This window comes from Lactuca virosa, chromosome 5 (genome assembly GCF_052849685.1).
Source record: "Lactuca virosa cultivar CGN04683 chromosome 5, Lactuca_virosa_CGN04683_v6, whole genome shotgun sequence".
Classification (NCBI taxonomy): Eukaryota; Viridiplantae; Streptophyta; class Magnoliopsida; order Asterales; family Asteraceae; genus Lactuca; species Lactuca virosa.
In genome coordinates this window covers 130,602,111-130,615,723 of record NC_136430.1, presented here as the reverse complement: position 1 = coordinate 130,615,723, position 13,613 = coordinate 130,602,111, and the positions used below count along the sequence as shown (strand labels likewise).

The 13,613-nt window shown below is 33.3% G+C and overlaps 1 long non-coding RNA gene across 1 annotated transcript; it reads right to left on the bottom strand.

Annotated features, from left to right (window-relative positions):
* Positions 1-3,350: 3,350 nt before the first annotated feature.
* LOC145116891 (uncharacterized) lies at positions 3,351-5,606 on the bottom strand. Its single transcript, XR_013712361.1, has 3 exons — positions 5,072-5,606; positions 4,044-4,088; positions 3,351-3,545 (listed from the first exon to the last, which is right to left on the bottom strand). It is a non-coding gene; the product is annotated as an uncharacterized LOC145116891 (long non-coding RNA).
* Between the last annotated feature and the right edge of the window lie 8,007 nt (positions 5,607-13,613).

Below are 13,613 nucleotides of genomic sequence, written 5' to 3'. Positions count from 1 at the left end.
CCGCGTTGACCGATTTTACAACAATGGATGAGCCAAGTTGTTGAATGGTCATTCTGAAATTATAATATATATATATATATATATATATATATATATATATATATATATATATATATATATATATATATATATATATATATATATATATATATATATATATATATATATGAGTTGATGGTATCACAAGAGTAAATAATTTGAGATACATCAACCTGATGATGTGATCTCCAGACTCAACAAACTCTTTCTTTTCCTCTTCTTCATCAATTGCTTCCTCTTCACTATCACTGCAAATTAAAGCTTCACTACCATTTTGATCATAATAGATTCTCCTTCGACCCAATAAAGACGGGTGTTCTATCATTCTTTGATTTTTGTATCATTCATAGTTACATAAACGGAAACTATATTAACTCAAATTTTACAAAATTTGTGACAGAAATAGCAAACAAGATCACCTATCATGTATACACCAAATAGGTTCAAATTTGAATCAAATTTGAATAAACTTTTAACCAAAAGAGCTGAAAGTTTTTTTTAAACAAAAATGATGACCAGATGAAGATTTCATTTACTTAAAACTAGGGTTTGATAGTTTTAGTGATTCTATATGTAATATTAGATACGTAACAGCTACATATTCACCAAGACCATATATATATATATATATATATATATATATATATATATATATATATATATATATATATATAGAGAGAGAGAGAGAGAGTTTGGTTCATATGTTTGTGTAGATATAGGGATCAATCAACTTTTATGAATAATCAAATAAATAATAAATAATAAAATGGTATAATTGTAATCTTAAATATAATTAATTAGGATAAAAAAACAACTTCCATACATAATTACCTATAATCACGTTAAAGAAATTGACTCCTTAAAACCTTGTTGTTTGGCCTTTATCTAATCAGCTGCACAAACACACACATACACAAACCTCATACAGAAGTTGATCTTTTTCCTCACAGAGACAACTGATTCTTCCTCATCCATCTTCACTTCCGGCCTCCTTCCTCTTTATCTCTGCCACTACTATTCCTCCACATAATACCAATGACACCCACCTATAGTACCACTCACCACCAATGTCGCCCGCCTTCCCCTTTGAGAATGAGCTATCTGTATCGTTAGATTATACAATTTTGAAAGAATTGAAGTTGATGATAAAGTTCTGGTAGTAGTACACTGATTTACATAGCTTTTTGTGGTGGTGCTTATATATGAAATGCCCATTCAAAATATAGTTATTTGAATCAATTCACAAACATAGTTTGCATTCTGATAGAAGCGAGTGACTGAATGCAAGGATGTTGATAATGAAGCAAAGGACAATGTAATGTGTAGTTTTACATATGTAATGAAATTTTTATATTTTAAAGTTGATTAAGTTTTATTTATGGGTTTAGGTTTTGAAGAGGCTGCCATTGATGTGGAATCGAGCTTAAGAACAAGTATATTCCACCAAGAATTTATTGTCTTACGATAATAAATCACATTTTCGTAAGAATAGTTAGAATCAAGTCGATTATTTGGACCATTAAAGAAGATCAAGTGTACTTGTTCAAGAATTGTATATTGAAGAATGCTATTTTTTTAAGAATTTTATACATCTTTTATAACATTCTATTAGAATATGTATAATTATTTTAAATGTATAAGACTATTATTCTGTAAGAATAGAATGAATTTGTATTTAAATTCATATGTCTATGAATATATAAGAATATTGTTATTATTCAACTGGGGGTTCAATAATTATGTTATTCTTCAATAACATTCTGACAGAACATTCTCACAAAACATCATTCTAACAAAGTAACATTCTGACAGAATAAAATCGGTAATGATTACAATTAAGTTTGAATTTAAGGTTGTGGGGAGTGGTCACATCCAAACCACCGGACAACTCAATGCCACGTAGGTATTTTACCATTCCACTAGGTTGTGGAAATGGTGTTCACCGGTGGGTTGATAGTGAAGGGGCAAAAAGGAGGAGAGGGAAGGAGAGAAAATGTGAGAGAAAATGAATGAACCAATCTGAAGGCTAGTCTTGTTCCGTTTTCACCACCACTAGAAGCCACTCCACACCCAAACCACCAGTCCACGGGGCGGTGTTCACCGATGGCTTAGTGTGCCACATAGGAAACTCACGCGTGGGTTCACACCCACTCCTGATAGCCTAAGTTGATTTTTTTTAAATATCAGATTTTTTTTAAATCAAGAGAATTAATTATCCCCTAAAATTTGGAATTTTTTTTAATTTATGTTAATTGATTGAAATACTTTTATGATGAAATTAGATGGTGTTTTTCTATTATCTTTAATTTAATAATATTTGTTAATCATTTTCTTAAAATAACTAAAATTATTGGTCCACAATCAACCCCACATTCACATTATATATATATATATATATATATATATATATATATATATATATATATATATATATATATATATATATATATATATATATATATATATATATATATATGGGGTTGAGATCCGTTGACAACTCATAGTTTCCCGAGAACTTGAGAACTAAAAGTTGAGCGTTAGATCAAAATTAACTCATTAAGGCATGATCGTCATCTTACCGATCTCATTTAATGTTTAATTTTTTATTGAAAATATTAATAAAAACTTCTATAAATTAACATAATAAATCAAATTTCGGATTTTTTTTTGTAAATAATTTTCGTTTTTTTTTAAATGGAGATTTATTTATTTTTTTTTTCAAAAAACATGAATTTTAAAAAAAATTGAAAATTTTAAAAAAAAAACTGCAAATTTTCAAAAAAGCTGTAATTTTTTCAAAAAAAAAACTGCAATTTTTTTAAAAAAACTGAATTTTTTTCAAAAAAAAAAACTATAACTTTTTCAAAGAACTGCATTTTTTTTAAAAAAAAACTACAACTTTTTCAAAAAAAAAACTACAATTTTTTCAAAAAAACTGCAATTTAGAAAAAAAAAACAACATATTTTTTAAAAGTAAATTTTTTAAAATCAGTAAATTTAAATAAAAACTAGAATATTTAAAAAAACTCTAGTTTTTTTAACAAAAAAAAAATCAAAGTTTTATGTGCATATATGCATATTTTTTCAAATGCATATATATACATATTTCTTATACTATATAATATTTGTAAGTAGATCGTAAAAAATCTTATTTTTATTAATCAATCTATAAAAAAAGTTGAATATTTTAAAAAACAAAACTATAATTTTTAACCAAAATAATCAACGTTGTAGGTGCATATATCCATATTTTTTTCAAGTGCATATATGCATATATGCATATTTCTAATACTATAATATTCGTAAGTAAATCGCAAAAAAACCCATTATTTACTAATCTATAAACACAATAATACAGATATTTTATTCGATACAAAATAAAATCTAAAAAACTAAAAATGCTACACAATTTCAAAGTGTTTTCAAGTCTTCGTGTCAAGATTTTCATAATTTCTTCAATTTATCACTTTTTACCTCTTCAATACTTCCATAAATTCTTCCAATATCTATAAGAAAATTTTTAAAAAATTGATTAATGCAAGAACACTCACACAAAATGTATGTGTACATATAAACGTAATTCATATGTGATTCACTTGTGATTTACATGTGAATCACATGTAATTAATATATGATTCACTTATGATTTACATGTGAATTATATGTGATTCATATGTGAATTACTTGTGATTTACAAATGAATCACATGTAATTCATATGTGATATTTACATGTGAATCACATATAATTCATATGTGACTCACCTGTAAATTACATGTGAATCACATGTAATTCATATATGATTCACTTGTGATTTATATGTGAATTACATGTAAATTCATATGTGAATTACTTGTGATTTACATGTGAATCACATGTAATTCATATGTAATATTTACATGTGAATCACATATAATCCATATGTGATTCATTTGTGATTTACATGTGAATCACATGTAATTCATATGTGATTCACTTATGATTTACATGTGAATCATTACATACCTAATATTTCCACTTCTTCAATTTTTTCTACAAATTCTTCCAAATCTACAAGAAAATCAAAAAAATGATTAATACAAGAACACTCACAAAAATAGTATTCATGCATGATAAAATAAAAATAAAAATTAAGTTGGTATTCATACATGATAAACAAATAAAAATTTAACACCAAATATACATATCATCCTCCATAGAGTTGTAACATAGTATATTTATCAACATATTAAGAAACATGATAAGTCAAATAAAAATAAAGACAAAAAAAAAAAAAAGATTGCTGGAAAATTGAAACAAACAAACAACTATAAGGAATAAAATTAATCTGTTAATGCATTTTAACATATGTTAATCTATGAAATTGTGATAAAATATGTTAAAATAGATACTTAACAAATCAATAAACCTCATAAAGTTAATATAGCATTGGTAAGGGAACTAGGAGGTTGTCATGACAGCTACAGTAAACATAAAAACTTGGTGGAATCCCTCAAAATAAAAATGAATTCATGGTAAAAAAAATAAGGATTGAATTATATAATTTTTTTTTGTAATTGCCATGAACTGTATTTCACTTTAGGTCCAGTGATTCATGTTTTCTTATGGAATCCCCTAAAGTCAAAAGCAATGTATCAATAAATATGCAGCATCCTGTAAAATCAATTTCTCTAGTTCTCTAGTGCCAAACTCATATTTTCTTCAATTTATATTAAACATCACCTTCAACGCAAACAAAATAAATAAAATCAATCGAATAATTGAATCAATGAAACAACTAGATTACGATGATAATAAAGTCTAAAAGTTTTAATATTTTTGATAATACACCTCAAATAAATTTGAAAGTTTGAATCCAGTTGACAGTTGTTTTCCAATTTCACGTAAGCATGGGGAAAAAGATGGAAAAAGCATCATAACAAAGATTAGTGCACACAAATTTAATCTTCAAATTAAGAACCCTAATTTCATAGAAAGTAGGATGATGATGACAACAACAACATGATGTGATCGATTGGAAAAAGAAAACTAACCAAATATGCGTTGTCGTTCTCTTTATTTTTTCTTCAAGACTACAAGAATCGATTGCCGATAATAAGGCAACATTGCGAATCAATCATCAGGCGGAGATGCATATTGATATCGGAGATGAGTCAGGGAGACAAATCAGTCGTCGATGAGTGAATCGACGAAACAACTTTGATTACATAATGTTGCCACTTCTATTCCAAATCTACTGCAATCGGTAAGGAATGAGGGAAATCAACAATGTTTTAAGTGAAATCAACGATTCAGGATTGTGGAGGAGCAGATGCGGTGGTGGTAGACTCCGACGATTGAAGACGATGGTGAGAATGACGCGACGATTAAAGAAAACGAATTCTAGATCGTGGCAGTCGTTGACGAAGGTAGAGGTGGGCATCGGAGGCAGACGGTGGAGCGAGGTGCTCGATGGAGTCAGGGAAGAGTTTGATGGAGTCGGTGAAGAATCAGGAGAAAAAAACGAGCGATAGAAAGAGAAATTAGGGATCTGATATGTTGATTTGAGGCTAATTTCTAAATCCCTAAAATATCCTTATGTTTTTTTTTTATGAAGAGACCCTTCCGTGTTTTTCTTCCTAGTTATTTACAAAAGTGTCATAATAGATCTTAGCCCTTAATTTTTTTAATCTGACGGTCTACTTTTAGTTTACAGGTTTTCAGAAAACTATAAGTTCTCAAAATGATCATTCGCATATATATATATATATATATATATATATATATATATATATTATCATTCTGTAAAAGTTGTTATACTTAAATCATACAATTAGTTTTATCGTCAACGTTTGCCAAATCGAATAAAATTAAAATTAGATTACATTTAATCAGGCAAACCGAACACCAAACTAAGAACTAGTTCTTTAACACGATATATTAAATCTCGTTAATATTTCTAAATTAAATAAACTGAGGATTTAAAAAATTAGAATAAAAGTTTTAAAAATGTAGTAACAGTTTACTATGAAACACCAACACATTATATATATATATATATATATATATATATATATATATATATATATATATATTGGTAAAGGTTCAAATGAGAACAAAAAAAGATTAAAAACCCTTAAGAACCATTTCATTAAGGGTATTTTTGTCAAATACATTGATAACATTACACCCATTAAACATCAGAGATCGGATACACTCAAACTTCAAAAAAACTTTCAAACTTTTTCAAAACTCTCATGAATCTTGAAGAACTCATACACTTCAACACCACCTCTACCACCGACTGCCACCACCTACCTCCGCCACACACCACCGCAACTATCTAGAATCGTCGCCTCCCTCAAATGTTGTAGCTCTACCACCACCTCAAATCACTTACCAAACTCACCAGCACCATCTCCAAGCTCTCAGATCTGAAGCTTGACGTCATCCGCTACCTACCACCGCCGTAGTCTTCTCTTTCTGATGACTTCTCTAACTGAACAGTAGCGCCGCTACAAACAACCTCCGATCGTCGCCTCCAGAACCTTACACAATCGGCGCTGCTCATCGTCAACCACCAGATCCAACATTCCACCGTCCAGATCTGACATTCCGTCCTCCAGATCTGCAATCTTTGGTTCAGATCTATGATTTTTGCTACCACCGACGTTCAAATCTGAGAGCTCTGGTACAGATCTATGATCTCTATTGCATTAGATATTCCAGATCTGTGATTTTCCGACCATCGTTGCATTAGATCATCTAGATCTGTGATTTTCGCGACCTCATTCTACTCCTCTCGCATCTGCTCCGCCACAAACATCACCATAAACACCTCCAGGTATCAGATTTGTTCCACCAGCTGTCAACTCCTCATCCTTCCGCTTATGCTTCACCACAACTGTCATTTTCTCCTCCAAACACCGCCTGCACATTGCTTCAGATCTGCTTTCATGATGATCTATACTATTACAAGCTTAGATCCAGCAACCGACTACACCGGAGCAAATCTGAAGCCAAAAAAGTTTTTTTGTGGTCAGATTTATCAAGAAATAACAAAAACTCGTCTTTTTTGGTGGCTGGTGGTGGTTCCACCGTCTTATGATGTTTTATGGTAAGATCTGGTTATTTTTTTTAATAAGAACTCATCTTCTGTTGTCGCCTCCCTTCTTTGCTCTCTTTCTTTTTGATTTCTGAAAACTAATTTCTAAAAACAACATGCACACAAGGTGTTTGATGAAATGTATCAATGAAAAGATCTATGTTTTAAGCTGTGAATTGTGACATCCCCATTTTCACGGTCAGAAAAGACCGATTTTGTTTATGCTTTATAAAATCAGAGTACCTCTTTTAATAAAAATGTTGCGGAATTTGTTCCCAGAAAACATGATAAATAGGTTATCAAAGCATTTCCGAAGAAATGTATTTTTATTCATTTTCAACACATTGGGATGTCATCGTCAATACAGAAACATAAGCATAAACAGAACTTACATTATTTACACTAGTGATCTACATCTCTTTTAAATCTCTCAGTGTAAAGTAGCTTCGTATCGACACCTGTGATACAAATAAGCTTGAGTGGGTCAGGTTGGGAAACCTGGTGAGTACATAGGGTTTTCAACCCACAATAATATAATTATTATGTTTAAACAACAAACAATCAACCTAATTACCCATACCCATTATCTTCCTCACTCTTAAGGGTCTACCCTAAGAGTCATCTATCTTGAATTCGTTCATTCCAAAGTCCCTTCCTTCCAGGGTTTATAAGACAGGCACTAAGTCCATAGCTGTCAATGCTCATTTGTAAAGCACTAAATCCATAGCTGCTAAAGTTCATTCATCGGGTACTAAATCCATAGCTACCAGTGTTTATATAATAGGTACTAAGTCCATAGCTTCCAATGTTTATCTATCAGGTACTAAGTCCATAGCTACCAACGTTTATCCATCAGGTACTAAGTCCATAGCTACCAACGTTTATTCAATAGGCACTAAGTCCATAGCTGCCAATGTTCACTCATATCATCTTTTATCTCTCATCCTTCATCTACCCATGTTATACCCAACATATTTGTAGATATAAAATACGTATACAGTTTAAATCATTTAAAACATGTATAAAATCGTTCATCCAGCATAGATAGCAAGTATACAGGTTATATGCACACAGAGCATGTAATTTATATAAAATACTTCATATCTATGTGTAAGATGAAAGTAACTATGCACTCACCTAATAAGGTGGTGACTCGGTACTCGGACAACGTTTCGTTACTCTTAAAACAATTTTTCCTTGACAAAACCTAGTATCATTACCACTAGAGTTTAGTCTAAGGTTCGACGAGACTAATTAATAGTCTAGTTATTATTACTATTATATAACCGTTTAAACAATATTTTCCAACCACTATGTACAGACATGGGCCACACATAAAACACCGGAGGGCAGGACCATTTTGGCATATAGCACTTCTGAAATCCAACAACCCAGGCGGCCCTTCAAACCGGATTCCCCGTACCACGAGTGGTTAAAAAGATATTATAACGACACTTATATAACCCATAATAATAGCTCAAATTATTATTATAAGGTCCTAATAACGTTACTATATTTAATTAACAGTTATATGAAAAATTAGGTAGGCGTATCTTACCTACGAGGGGGTTTGGCTAGAAGCCGTGCTCTGCAGGGGCAGAACTTCCGAGCCGAAAGCTCTTCTTCTCGGAGTCGTCGAGCGCTCCGGGGCTTTCTTCTAGCGCTAGGGGAGTTTTTGAGAGGTTTAAAGAGAGTGTAGAGAGAAGAAAGAATGGGAAAGGTGTGAAGAAAATGAGGGTGGGAGAGGTTCTATTTATAGGGTGAAATATGGCTGAACTTGATGCCACATGTCACCATCTGGTGGCAAGACTTGGGGAGAAAACAATGACCAAGATTGTGCCACGTCACCCATTTTCGTACAGCACACTTCCGACTTCTAAAATCCGTAACTTTCGCATACGAGCTCCGTTTTTGACGTTCTTTATATCCACGTGTAGGTAAAAATAAGATCTACAATTTTCATTTTGACTCCGTCGGCTAATTCTCGACCGATCTTAAATTTAACAGTAGGAGGAGATTATACTGTTAAATGACTGCGAAAAATTTGTAACTCTTTCATACGGACTCCGTTTTCGTCTTTCTTTTTATCGTTGACTTCCTATTAATGAGATATTCAAATCTCATTTAGGTCGCGTAGGCCAAAAACTGCTCGATCTAAAATTCAAGTTTCGGACCGTGCACTGCTATGTCAAATCTTAGAAAATTCATAACTTCCTCATACGAAGTCAGATTTGGGCGTTCTTTTTATGCACGCTCTCGGTTTAACTTATAATACAACTTTTGTTTAGATCACTAAGGCCAAAAAGTCCTCTATCGTAAATTCACTATTTACGTCTCCTGGTGCCGTGTCGGTTTTGCCGTAAAACTTCGACGGGCCATAACTTCTTCGTTATAACTCGGATTTCGGTGTTCTTTATATGTACGGAACCCTTGTAACATATACTACCACTAGGTTAAGATTAATCCTTATAAATAATATTCCATCAATAACCCATTTTTGATGCTTCTTGTCTCTAAATTAACTAGCCCGAATGTACGGGCGTTACAATTATCTCCCCCTTAGGATGATTACGTCCCGGAATCATCAACGAAACAGGGCTGTATAATGACTCCATACGTTATCTCTTCATCCTAGGTAATAATCGTAACTTCTATGTTTCTTCGAATGCGTATCTAACTCCTGGTCTTCTTGATTGCAAGCGGTGCTTGATCTTGCACCCGTTCTCTATGTATTGTTACACTTTTAATCATGACCTTCATGTCACAAACTCGATCTTTATCAGAGACTCTTCTTCTTCTTAACAAACTTAAGATAAGTTTATTTGATTTCCACGATAGACCGATGGGTCACGTTCTAATGAACTCTCATCGTATGTTGCAACGCTCAGACTCAGGTCTCTTAGAGTCAAATTCCAGAATGGAATATACTTTCCTTCATGTTCTAATGTGATATAATCACATTTTAACATGTAGCATTTCTAGCTACCAACTTCTTTAACTAGCGCGATACTTCTATTGACTGCTTCGATTATCTTTCACTTCAATCTTCTGGCTTAAGTTAGATGCTACATCGAACTTGGTTCTCTGAACCACGTAACATACTTATCTTAGTCGGACTCAATTTGATATGGCCACTAGGGTCGAAACAACAATCATCTTCTTAATCATTACCGAAACGATGGTAACGACATACTTGAATAAAACAGAATCAACTACTAGCTTCTTGGTAACCTTGTGAATTTCCCTGATCCAAGTGTGAGTTATGTGCTTCCGGTAGTATAGGCCTCTACTACCATTCACACCTTCTCATACTCGTCCCAAGTATTGTCTCGCAGTTCTCCAAGTCATTATCATAAAAACAATTTTAACACATACAAATGTGTCCAAACAATCATATAATATTCCCTGGACTCTACTAGGACTTCTTCCATGCATATCTTCAATCATCAACTCTGCTTCAACTCGGTTTGTGATGGAAATGTCAGACGATGGGATAACTTCATGGATTATACCAAAAATCTTTCTTTTCTGCTAATCGAAAGTGTACTTCTCCTGTACTAGACGTATTATTTCTTAGACGCGTTCTAAAGGCAAGATATCACTCTTACGATATCTTCCGATAGGTACCACTCAATATCGTAAGCCTTCTCATTTCCTCCATTTACTCAATTCACTACGAGTGTTCACCATGATGTTTTGGAAAACCAAAGCAGTCGTTTGGTGTATCGAGACGAGAATAAAGATAGAGGAAGGTTTAGACGCGTATTCCTCCTTATTACCTCGAAAAATTACATGCCAGTTCTAATATCGTAATTAAACGTTTAGAAATCTGAACACATAAAGTTTCCAGATCCGGTCGGCAACATACCATAGATCCGATCAAACGATAGCATCATAAAGCATCACAAATCATTTAGCACATAAAAGCAATTTAGGCATCCTTCCCTAATAAGCTAGTGCTTGTGTCTATTCAGGTGTACTACCTAAATTATATTAGACACACTCCTCACGATCATCGCTTAGCATTCTAAGTTTAAGTCTAGAAGTAAATCCTTATTCCTAGTTCGCTTAAACTAATGCTCTGATACCAACAGTGACATCCCCATTTTCACGGCCAGAAAAGACCGATTTTGTTTATGCTTTATAAAATCAGAGTACCTCTTTTAATACAAATGTTGCGGAATTTGTTCCCAGAAAACATGATAAATACGTTATCAAAGCATTTCTGAAGAAATGTATTTTTATTCATTTTCAACACATTGGGATGTCATCATCAATACAGAAACATAAGCATAAACAAAACTTACATTATTTACACTAGTGATCTACATCTCTTTTAAATCTCTCAGTGTAAAGTAGCTTCGTATCGACACCTGTGATACAAATAAGCTTGAGTGGGTCAGGTTGGGAAACCTGGTGAGTACATAGGGTTTTCAACCCACAATAATATAATTATTATGTTTAAACAACAAACAATCAACCCAATTACCCATCCCCATTATCTTCCTCACTCTTAAGGGTCTACCCTAAGAGTCATCTATCCTGCATTCGTTCATTCCAAAGTCCCTTCCTTCCAGGGTTTATAAGACAGGCACTAAGTCCATAGCTGCCAATGCTCATTTGTAAAGCACTAAATCCATAGCTGCTAAAGTTCATTCATCGGGTACTAAATCCATAGCTACCAGTGTTTATATAATAGGTACTAAGTCCATAGCTTCCAATGTTTATCTATCAGGTACTAAGTCCATAGCTACCAACGTTTATCCATCAGGTACTAAGTCCATAGCTACCAACGTTTATTCAATAGGCACTAAGTGCATAGCTGCCAATGTTCACTCATATCATCTTTTATCTCTCATCCTTCATCTACCCATGTTATACCCAACATATTTGTAGATATAAAATACGTATACAATTTAAATCATTTAAAACATGTATAAAATCGTTCATCCAGCATAGATAGCAAGTATACAGGTTATATGCACACAGAGCATGTAATTTATATAAAATACTTCATATCTATGTGTAAGATGAAAGTAACTATGCACTCACCTAATAAGGTGGTGACTCGGTACTCGGACAACGTTTCGTTACTCTTAAAACAATTTTTCCTTGACAAAACCTAGTATCATTACCACTAGAGTTTAGTCTAAGGTTCGACGAGACTAATTAATAGTCTAGTTATTATTACTATTATATAACCGTTTAAACAATATTTTCCAACCACTATGTACAGACATGGGCCACACATAAAACACCGGAGGGCAGGACCATTTTGGCATATAGCACTTCTGAAATCCAACAACCCAGGCGGCCCTTCAAACCGGATTCCCCGTACCACGAGTGGTTAAAAAGATATTATAACGACACTTATATAACCCATAATAATAGCTCAAATTATTATTATAAGGTCCTAATAACGTTACTATATTTAATTAACAGTTATATGAAAAATTAGGTAGGCGTATCTTACCTACGAGGGGGTTTGGCTAGAAGCCGTGCTCTGCAGGGGCAGAACTTCCGAGCCGAAAGCTCTTCTTCTCGGAGCCGTCGAGCGCTCCGGGGCTTTCTTCTAGCGCTAGGGGAGTTTTTGAGAGGTTTAAAGAGAGTGTAGAGAGAAGAAAGAATGGGAAAGGTGTGAAGAAAATGAGGGTGGGAGAGGTTCTATTTATAGGGTGAAATATGGCTGAACTTGATGCCACATGTCACCATCTGGTGGCAAGACTTGGGGAGAAAACAATGACCAAGATTGTGCCACGTCACCCATTTTCGTACAGCACACTTCCGACTTCTAAAATCCGTAACTTTCGCATACGAGCTCCGTTTTTTATGTTCTTTATATCCACACGTAGGTAAAAATAAGATCTACAGTTTTCATTTTGACTCCGTCGGCTAATTCTCGACCGATCTTAAATTTAACAGTAGGAGGAGATTATACTGTTAAATGACTGCGAAAAAATCGTAACTCTTTCATACAGACTCCGTTTTCGTCTTTCTTTTTATCGTTGACTTCCTATTAATGAGATCTTCAAATCTCATTTAGGTCGCGTTGGCCAAAAACCGCTTGATCTAAAATTCGAGTTTCGGGCCGTGCAATGCTATGCCAAATCTTAGAAAATCATAGCTTCCTCATACGAAGTCAGATTTGGGCGTTCTTTTTATGCACGCTCTCGGTTTAACGTATACTACAACTTTTGTTTAGATCACTAAGGCCAAAAATTCCTCTGTCGTAAATTCACTATTTACGTCTCCCGGTGCCGTGCCGATTTTGCCGTAAAACTTCGACGGGCCATAACTTCTTCGTTATAACTCGGATTTCAGCGTTCTTTATATGTACAGAACCCTTGTAACATATACTACCACTTGTTTAAGATTAATCCTTATAAATAATATTACATCAATCACTCATTTTTGATGTTTTTTGTCTCTAAATTGACTAGCCAAAATGTACGGGCGTTACATGAATACTATGAATGAGTATTTGAACTAGT